The sequence below is a fragment of the Dipodomys merriami genome, unplaced genomic scaffold, assembly GCF_024711535.1.
Source record: "Dipodomys merriami isolate MVZ:Mamm:240054 unplaced genomic scaffold, mDipMer1.0.p SCAF_34, whole genome shotgun sequence".
Lineage (NCBI taxonomy): Eukaryota > Metazoa > Chordata > Mammalia > Rodentia > Heteromyidae > Dipodomys > Dipodomys merriami.
Window position 1 is genome coordinate 5,074,505 of NW_027204937.1, and position 9,891 is coordinate 5,084,395.

Consider the following 9,891-nt stretch of genomic DNA (forward strand, 5'->3'; position numbering starts at 1 on the left):
TCTATCTGCTGCCTGCAGGAGTCACATCTTGCCTATTAAAACAAACACATTTTCAATGTGAAAGGCTGGAACAAAATCTACCAAGCAAATGGCCCCAATAAACAGGTGGGAGTTGCAATCCTAATATCAGATAAAATAGACTTCAAATTAAAATTAGTGAGAAGAGATAAAGAAGGTCGCTACATACTAATTAAGGGATCTCCCCTTCAGGAGGATATTACAATTCTAAATATCTATTCACAAACAATGGAGCACCCAAATTTATCCAAGAAACACTACTCAAATCCCACATAGATCCAAAGACATTAATTGTTGAGGACTTTAACAAACCACTTTCCCCACTAGATAGATCAACTCGACAAAAACTCAACAGAGAAATCACAGATATAAACAACTGCATAGATCAACTAGATTTAACAGACATCTAATGAATATTTCACCCAGCAGCATCAGAATACACGTTTTTCTCAGCAGCAAATGAAAAATTTTCCCAAATAGACCACATTTTAGACGACAAAGCAAACTTGTCCAAATTCAGAAATATTGAAATTATACCTTGCATTTTCTCAGACCACAAGGGAATAAAATTAGAACTCAACACCAAAAGCCACCAAAGAAAATCCTGTAACACATGGAGGCTGAACACACACTGCTGAATCAAGAGTGGGTCATGGAAGAGATTAGAAAGGAAATTCAAATGTTCAGGATATTCAACAAAAATGAGCACACAAATTACCAGTTCCTCTGGGACACAGCAAAGGCATTACTCAGAGGCAAATTTATAACTCTGAGTTCCCTACATCAACAAATTGGAGAGATCTGAAACCAACAATTTAATGAGACATCTGACCCTCCTTGAAAAAGAACAGCAGGATAATCCCCAATCCAGTAGCTGGAAAGAAATAATTAAAATTAAATTAGAATTAAATGAATTAGAATCCAAAAAAATAGAAAGAATCAAGAAACGAAGAGATGGTTCTTCAAAAAAAAAAATAAATAAAATTGACAGACCCTTAGCAAATCTTATCAGAAAAAGAAGAGAACACACCCAAATAAATAAACTCAGAGATGAGAATGGAAGCATCACCACAGAAACAACCAAGATTCAGAACATTATAAGGGAATACTTCTCAAAACTGTATGCTAATAAGTTTAAGAACTTGACAGAAATGGACCTTTTCCTAGCAAATATTGACACGCCAAACTAAACCAAGATGAGTTAAACCATCTTAACAGGCCCATATCAAGCATTGAAATAGAAACAGCAATAAGAGACCTCCCATCAAGGAAAGGCCAGGACCAGATGGTTTTACAGCGGAATTTTACAAGGCCTTCAAAGCAGAGCTCACACCAATACTCCTCCAACTCTTCAATGAAATTGAAAGAGAAAGTTCACTACCGAACTCATTCTATGAAGCCATAACCCTCATCCCAAAACCAGGCAGGGACTCATCAAAGAAAGAGAACTGTAGACCCATTTCTTTGATGAACATTGATGCAAAACTTCTCAACAAAATTCTGGCCAATCGACTTCAACAATTCGTCCAAAAAATCATACACCACGATCAAACAGGATTCATTTCAGGGAAGTGAAGCTGATTCAATATACGAAAATCAATTAATATTATTCATCACATCAACAGGAGCAAGGATAAGAACCACATGGGTATCTCAATAGATGCAGAAAAAGCATTTGACAAGATCCAATACCCCTTTATGATGAAGGTTTTGGAAAAATTAGGAATCCATGGAACATTCCTCAATACAATAAAGGCTGTATATGACAAACCTACAGCCAGCATTATACTCAATGGTGAAAAACTAAAGCCATTTCCTCTTAAATCAGGAACAAGACAAGGATGTACACTCTCTCCACTTCTCTTCAATCTAGTATTAGAATGCCTAGCTACAGCAATAAGACAAGATGCAGACATAAAGGGGATCCAAATAGGGAAAGAAGAAGTAAAACTCTCCCTCTTTGCAGATGATATGATCTTGTATTTAAAGAATCCCATAGACTCCACTCCCAAATTACTCAAGCTGATTCAAAACTTTGGCAAAGTAGCAGGTTATAAAATTAACTCCCCCAAATCAATGGCTTTTGTATATGCCAACAATGAGAAAAATGTGGCTGAAATTAGGAAAGCAACTCCATTTGTAATAGCCCCACAAAATTAAAATACCTAGGAATTAACCAAAGAAGTGAAGGACCTCTATGATGAAAACTTTAAAAACTTGAAAAAAGAATCAAAACAGAACTTAGAAAATGGGAAAACCTCCCATGCTCCTGGATTGGAAAGATTAACATCGTGAAAATGGCAATACTTCCAAGGCTATCGACAAATTGAATGCAATACCTATCAAAATTCCAACTTCATTCTTCAAGGAAATAGAAGAGGCAATCCAAAATTTCATATGGAAGAATAAAAGACCCCAAATAGCAAAAACGCTCCTCAATGGAAAGAACACTGCTGGAGGAATATCAATACCAAATTTCAAACTCTACTATAAAGCCATAGTAATCAAAACAGCTTGGTACTGGTACAAGAACAGACCTCAGGACCAATGGGATAGAATTGAAAACCCAGAAATGAACCTACAGACCTATAGCCATCTAATCTTTGATAAGGGAGCTAAAAAAATAGAATGGAAGAAAGACAGCCTCTTCATTAAATGGTGCTGGCAAAATTGGTTAACTACTTGTAGAAAACTAAAGCTAGATACTTATATATCACCCTGCACCAGAATCAACTCCAAATGGATCAAAGACCTTGAACTCAAAGAAGACACTCTGAAAACATTACAGGATGGAATAGGAGAAACCCTAGGTCTCCTTGGCTCAGGCCGAAATTTTCTTAATAGAGACCTGGAAACACAACAAATCAAAGAAAGGTTGGACAAATGGGATTGCATGAAGTTGCAGAGCTTCTGCATGGCAAAGGACATAGCTAGCAAGATCAATAAAAAGCCCACGGATTGGGAGAAGATCTTCACTAGCCATACAACAGAGAAGAGTCTCATATCTAAAATATACCTGGAACTCAAAAAATTAAATCCCCCAACAACAAATCCTCAAAGATACAACTGCCCAATAAATAAGTGGGCTAATGACTTAAAGAGAAACTTCTCTGAAGAAGAAAGAAGCATGGCCAATAGACACATGAAGAAATGCTCAACATCCCTAGCCATAAAAGAAATGCAAATCAAAACAACATTGAGATACCACCTCACCCCAGTTAGAATGGCAAAAATCAAGGCTATCTACAAATTCAATGCAATACCTATCAATATTCCAACCTCATTCTTCAAGGAAATAGAAGAGGCAATCTAAAAATTCATATGGAACAATAAAAGACCCCAAATAGCAAAAACAGAAAGAATAGTGCTGGAGGAATACCAAATTTCAAACTCTACTACAAAGCCATAGTAATCAAAACAGCTTGGTACTGGCACAAGAACATACCTCAGGACCAATGGAATAGAATTGAAAACCCAGATCTTTGATAAGGGAGCTAAAAAAATAGAATTGAAGAAAAACAGCCTCTTCATTAAATGGTGCTGGCAAAAGTGGTTAACTACTTGTCTATTGTAAATAGTGTGACAGTGAACATGAATGTACAGACATCTTTATTTCAACTTATATTCCTTTGGATATGTGGCCAAGAGTGGTTTAATTGGATCCTGTGGTAGTACTAGTTTTATTTTGTTGAGAAAACTCTGTACTGATATTCATAGTGGTTACACTAATGAACATTCCCACTAACAGTATAATGATTTATTTTTCCCCACATCATTGCCGGCATTTATAGTTTTCTTAATGATTGATTATTATACTGATGGACTGAGAGAGAATTTCAATATCTTTTTAATTTGCATTTCCTCTATGGCTAAGAAGCTTCACTTCTCCAATAGTACCCCTTCTGTTTAAATGAACTTGTCCTTGTTTGGCATGAGTATTTAGGTAACTTACTGGCAAGTGGGTTTTGATTATTTTTAGTGTAATTCTTATTCATATCACCTTTTCCTCTCCCTTAGAAGGGGAATGACTGGGTCAAATGGGAGTTTTATTTTAATTTTTGAAGAACATTCATATTGATATCCATATTGGCTGAACTAATTGCATTCTCATCAACAATGATTAAGGGTTCCTCTTCTTCTGCATCTTTGCCAGCATTAGTTGTATTTTTCCTTTCCTGTTTAGACTGCAAATCTGCTCACTCTTGAATCTAAGGCTATTTTTCTGACTCTCTCTCTCTCTCTCTCTCTCTCTCTCTCTCTCTCTCTCTCTCTCTCTCTCTCTCTCTCTCTCTCTCTCTCTCTCTCTCTCTCTCTCTCTCTCTCTCTCTCTCTCTCTCTCTCTCTCCCCCTGTCTCTCTGTTGCTGCCCCTGCTGCTTCATTTCTTCCTAGATCACTTGAGGACGGTTTTCTCTGTCCCTGTTCTACTTGCAAAAGCCCTCTGTGTCCTTTTTCTAAAAAGACTGTTCATGACTGAAACGTCAATGCCTGTTTTCTTCTTTCTTTTGTTCCTGTCCTAGGCTCTGTGGTTGCCTGCCCTTTGCCTGGTTGGGCTTTCTGCCTGCTGAAGCAGTCCTTTCCTTCTGTTTGGTTTTCCAAAGCTGTCCACATTCTTTTTTTCTTTGTCCTTTTCTTTTTTGTAAGTATGTTTCTATTGGTTTACTACTGAAGCCTTAATGAATTCCACTGCCATCAACCTCAAAGATAAGTGGCATGCTGGCTACTCCCAGGTACCTTATTGGAGATGTCAGACATAGGTAGAAGCCATTAGTCAACCATCTTTCTTTAATCTCATCTTATTGTTTTATGGCTGGCCTCAAATTCACCATCCTCTTGTCCTCTTCCTTCAACCACTCAAGTGTCTGCCACCATGCCTGTTTTTCTTTTTTTCTTTTTTCCAATTTTAGAGTGTAGAATTGAATAATGTTAACTTATTTACCTTCTAAAGCTGTAACCCTATATCCCCTAACACTGCATTTTTCTTCCTACCAATCCAGTTTTTGTCTCAACAAATGCGATAACTCTAGACAATCACTCATTTCAATGGAATACTACAGTATTTTTGCTTTTGTTACTGACTTAACTTAGCACAATGTCCCAGAAACTGAACCATCTATTGAATGAATGAGCATTTCACTCTTTTACGGGATAAGCGGTATTCCTTTTGCACATGGTAATTTTCTGTTCATGATTTATAAACATTTGGGCTGATTTGACCCTTTGGCTATTTGAATATTGCCACTAAGAACATGGGTTTAACTTATACCACTGTAATCCATTCATACTATAAAGTCTTTGTTTCAGAAGCCATGTGGTATATTCAACTCATCTGCTTTTAAGTTTAAAATCTTGGGTAAAAGCACATTTTATGAAATGGCTCAAAGTGCATATACACAAATTCTACAGTCACATGAAGTATGTATTTATGTATCTGTACAAAAAAACCAAAGCATATCCAGAACATGATAAATTATACAGGGCTCTGGGCACTCACACACAGTGAGACCAAAGGAGGACACTCTCAGGGGAGGAACATAAAGGTGCCATGCTCTGTGCCTCAGATCATATAAGATAAAATTTATTGAAATAAACTCCAGGAAATAGAAACAAACAAAAAGTATAATAAATATATTGTTATACATAAGAAACACACTGATCTTCTCAATTTTATTTTTATTTCATGGCAAAAATAGTTGGCTGTGAACCTTTTTTTTGGTCATGAAGCCTGAACTCTAGGCCTGGGCACTATCCCTCAGCTCTTCACCTCAAAGCTAGTGCTCTACCACTTGAGCCACAGAGCCACTTCTGGCTTTTTCTGCTTATGTGGTACTGAGGAATCGAACCCAGGGCCTCATGCATGCAAGAAATGCACTCTACCACTGAGCAACCTTCCCAGCCCACACATTTGAATCTTTATACCACAATAGTATTCAATCTCTTCTAGCATTTGTAGGAGGAAACAAAGCTAACAGCCACTCTGCTTAAATGGACAACAGTCTGTAGGGAAGATATAGATAGATAGATAGATAGATAGATAGATAGATAGATAGATAGATAGATAGATAGATAGATAGATAGATATAGATATAGATATAGATATAGATATATAGATATACATAAATAAACCTAAATATGGATGTGTTTAAATATAAATACATATGAACATGTACATATAAATACAAATATGTATAAATTACATCCACAGCAATGAAGGTGTGTTAGAGCATCTCTGGTTCTCTAGCTAGTGTCTTCCTGGAGGAATGGGTAGGAAAGACATGAGGGGATTTCCCTATGAGAACTAAGGACTTACCATATAGAGAAATTGGGATAGTGCCCTTCTAAATACAGGGAAACACAAGTGTCGTGAACTAGAAGCATAGGAATGATATCAAGAGAGCACAATGTAAGCTGGGCACCAGTGGCTCACGTCTGTAATCCTGGCTACTCTGAAGGCTGAGATCTGAGGATCATGGTTCAAAGCCAGCCCAGGGAAGGAAAGTCCATGAGACTTTTATCTCCAAGTACCCAACAGAAAACCGGAAATGACATTGTAGAGAGCTTGCCTTGAGCTGAAGAGCTCAGGGATAGCACCCAGCCCAGAGTTCAAGCCCCAAGACCAATGAGATGGATAGAGATTGTGGGGAGAGAGAGAGAGAGAGAGAGAGAGAGAGAGAGAGAGAGAGAGAGAGAGAGAGAGAGAGAGAGAGAGAGAGAGAGAGAGAGAGAGAGAGAGAGAGAGGAGAGAGAGAGGAGAGAGAGAGAAAGAGAGAAAGAGAGAGAAAGAGAGCAAAACCAGCATATAAGGTGGGTAAGGCAGAAGCTAGCCAGGTAGAAGAGAGCACATTGGAAAAGCATGCAATGAAAACTTAGAATGCCCTACTAAAGAAGAGAGAAAGGCATGACTAGATTTTTTTGGGGGGGGGTCCGGTCATGGGGCCTGAACTCTGGGTCTGGGCACTGCCCCTCAGCTCTTCAGCTCAAGGCTAGCGCTCTACCACTTGAGCCACAGCGCCACTTCCGGCTTTTTTCTTTTTGCTTATGTGGTGCTGAGGAATCGAACCCAGGGCCTCATGCATGCAAGGCAAACGCTCTACCACTGAGCCACCTTCCCAGCCCTGCATAACTAGATTTTTTATGTGAGACTGTAAATCTTTCCTGGAACCCATCACAATTTCAATGGATTTCACTGTTTTCTTTCTTGATATTGACCAGGAATTCTAGAATATTTGTACCACCAGGTGCCGTTGATCTCCTCAAAGAAATGTGAACAATGTGCCCATTCCCAAATGCATATCACTTCATGACTACTATACCTATAACATTTTTGTCATGCTGTACTGTGGTCCCCATATGATCTGTATTTTTCAGAAGCACTATACTGTCCTGGTCTATACACGCTTACCTTGGAATTCTGGGTTAATAACTATATACAGCAGACTCCATGTAGCATTGAAGAAGTTGTTTCAGTTGCAGCAAAGAAGAGATCCAGTGTATTGCAGATGAGATTTTCTTCAAGGAAAGTTGTAGAAGCCTTGTCCCCATACTGGATAGGTCAGTGTATTTAAAAATATATATATATGTTATCGAAACAGAGATATTTTGCCTTAAGGGAAATTTGGTAAGAAAGATCTTCATGAAAACCAATTTTCCCTTGGGTTCGTTAGAATCAGCAATAACTTTGGATGTCATCCTGCTCAGAATTCTGAAGGTTGACAAAAGTTTCAATTACTTGGGAAGATAAAAATCAAGTTAATGATTTTCTTTTTCTCTTTTTAATGATTTTATTAGCATATTTTAATTGTACTTGGGGGAGGAGATTCATGGTGACAATATATCCTATCAAACACACCTCTTCCATCTCTTTCCTTTATTCATCTTGCTCTTTCATCAAATAATTTCAACAGGTTTCACTGCATGCATATTCAAGTATATTAAGTACTTAGACTATATTCACCTTCATTTACCTGGTCCATTGGCCTTCCTTTCTTCTGATGTTACCCATCTCCCATCTTACCCTGTTCAAAACAACTGTTTTGTTATGCCTATAACTTGGAAGAAGCTATCAGTACAGTGAAAAGAGAAGAGATGGTGAATGAGGCCAACTTGTCCCAATCATACCACTTACTAGCTCTTTGACCCAGGGCAAGTCACTTTACATTTCTCTGCTTTAGTTTTATAAAATAAGAAGGATACATATATCTTATGATGACTTTATCTACATGTGAGATGAAAATCTACATAAATGCTAAATAAATGTTTGCACCAATACCAGAAAGAACAGAGTAAATTCATCTATGTACAACCATCTCCCCATTAACTTTTTCTACATGAATCCTTTCTGATTTCACTAATCAGACAGTCATATGGGTATATGATGACACAGACATGACTGCGTCTTATTAATTGCTTGTGGCCCATCTGCCTGCATTGCTGCGGTGACCCAGGGAACAGTCATTGGCAGGTAGGCTGAGAGTGTGGAGCTTGTGAAAGTATTAGCATACTGTTTTGCCAAACTCCAGCTATCCAATGACAATGAGATGAGATGAGATGTAATGAGATAATTTCTTAAGACACAGATTACTTTGCCTCTGATGGTTGAGGATGTTGTTCACTTACTTATTGGTGGACATGATAACTACAATCTATCAATTATTTATATGTTCCTCATCAATAGCCCTCAAAAATACATGTCAATGATTAGGGAAATTATATGCAGAGAAAGGACTTCAAGAGTTGATGATACAAACATTGGATAGGTTTAAAATCCAAGATATATAGCTTGAACAGTGATCAAAGCACAACAACAGTGTCACTGTCCATTTTCATTCATGGGTTAGCCACAGAATTTGACACTCAGGAAGAACTGCTGTTTTTGGAAGCCATGGATGACACAGTAATAGATGAGGATGTGTTTGCAAGACTGGTTTGATCAATGAGGAAACTTGAGCTAACATTTGAAAATATAAGTGTCCTTACTATGGACAGAGGTCCAGTGGTGTTCCAGCTGGTTTTATTGTGTGTGACAGCATCACACACCAAGTAAGTTTCTGTGCTCAGTTGTTGCTCTTCAGCAATGTGATCTCAACAGTAGTATCATGTACTAATTTTGTCAAAAGCAGAGGGTTTAACAGCTGCCGTCTTAAGGAGTTATTGAATAATCTTGACTCTGTGAATGGTGATCTTATTTATCACTGTGAAGTGTGATGGCTGAATCATGGGAATATATTTATGGACTGAAGGCTTAATTTCCATAATAAATAACTAAAAAAATTAAAACACAATATATAATAAAATGAATTAAGTAGACACTTTTCATTAAATGCAAAAGTACAAATGACCAATAAACTTGGGAAAAATGTTCAATATCCTCATTCATAACAAAAAAATCAAAATTACATTGTGGTTCTACCTTTCCCCAGTTAGAATGGCTATCACCAATAAAACAAATAGCAGAAAAGTATTGGTTGAAAAGCAAGCTCTTACTCAATTGTGGTGGGAATTTAGCTTAGTATAGCTACTATAGAAATCAGTTTAGAGGTTTCTCAAAAAAATTGGAGGGGCTGGGAAGGTGGCTCAGTGGTAGAGTGCTTGTCTTGCATGTATAAGGCCCTGGGTTCGATTCCTCAGCACCACATAAGCAGAAAAAGCTGGAAGTGGTTCTGTGGCTCAAGTGGTACAACACTAGCCTTGAGCTGAAGAGCTGAGGGACAGTGCCCAAGCCCAGAGTTCAGGCTCCAAGACCAACAAAAATAAAAAATAGAAGTTGAACTGTCATATGACCCAGCCATGCCAGTTCCTATTATATATCTAAAAGAATCAAATAAGTTTACTATAGAACTATGTGTACTCCTGTTTACTGTGGCACTATTCATAAT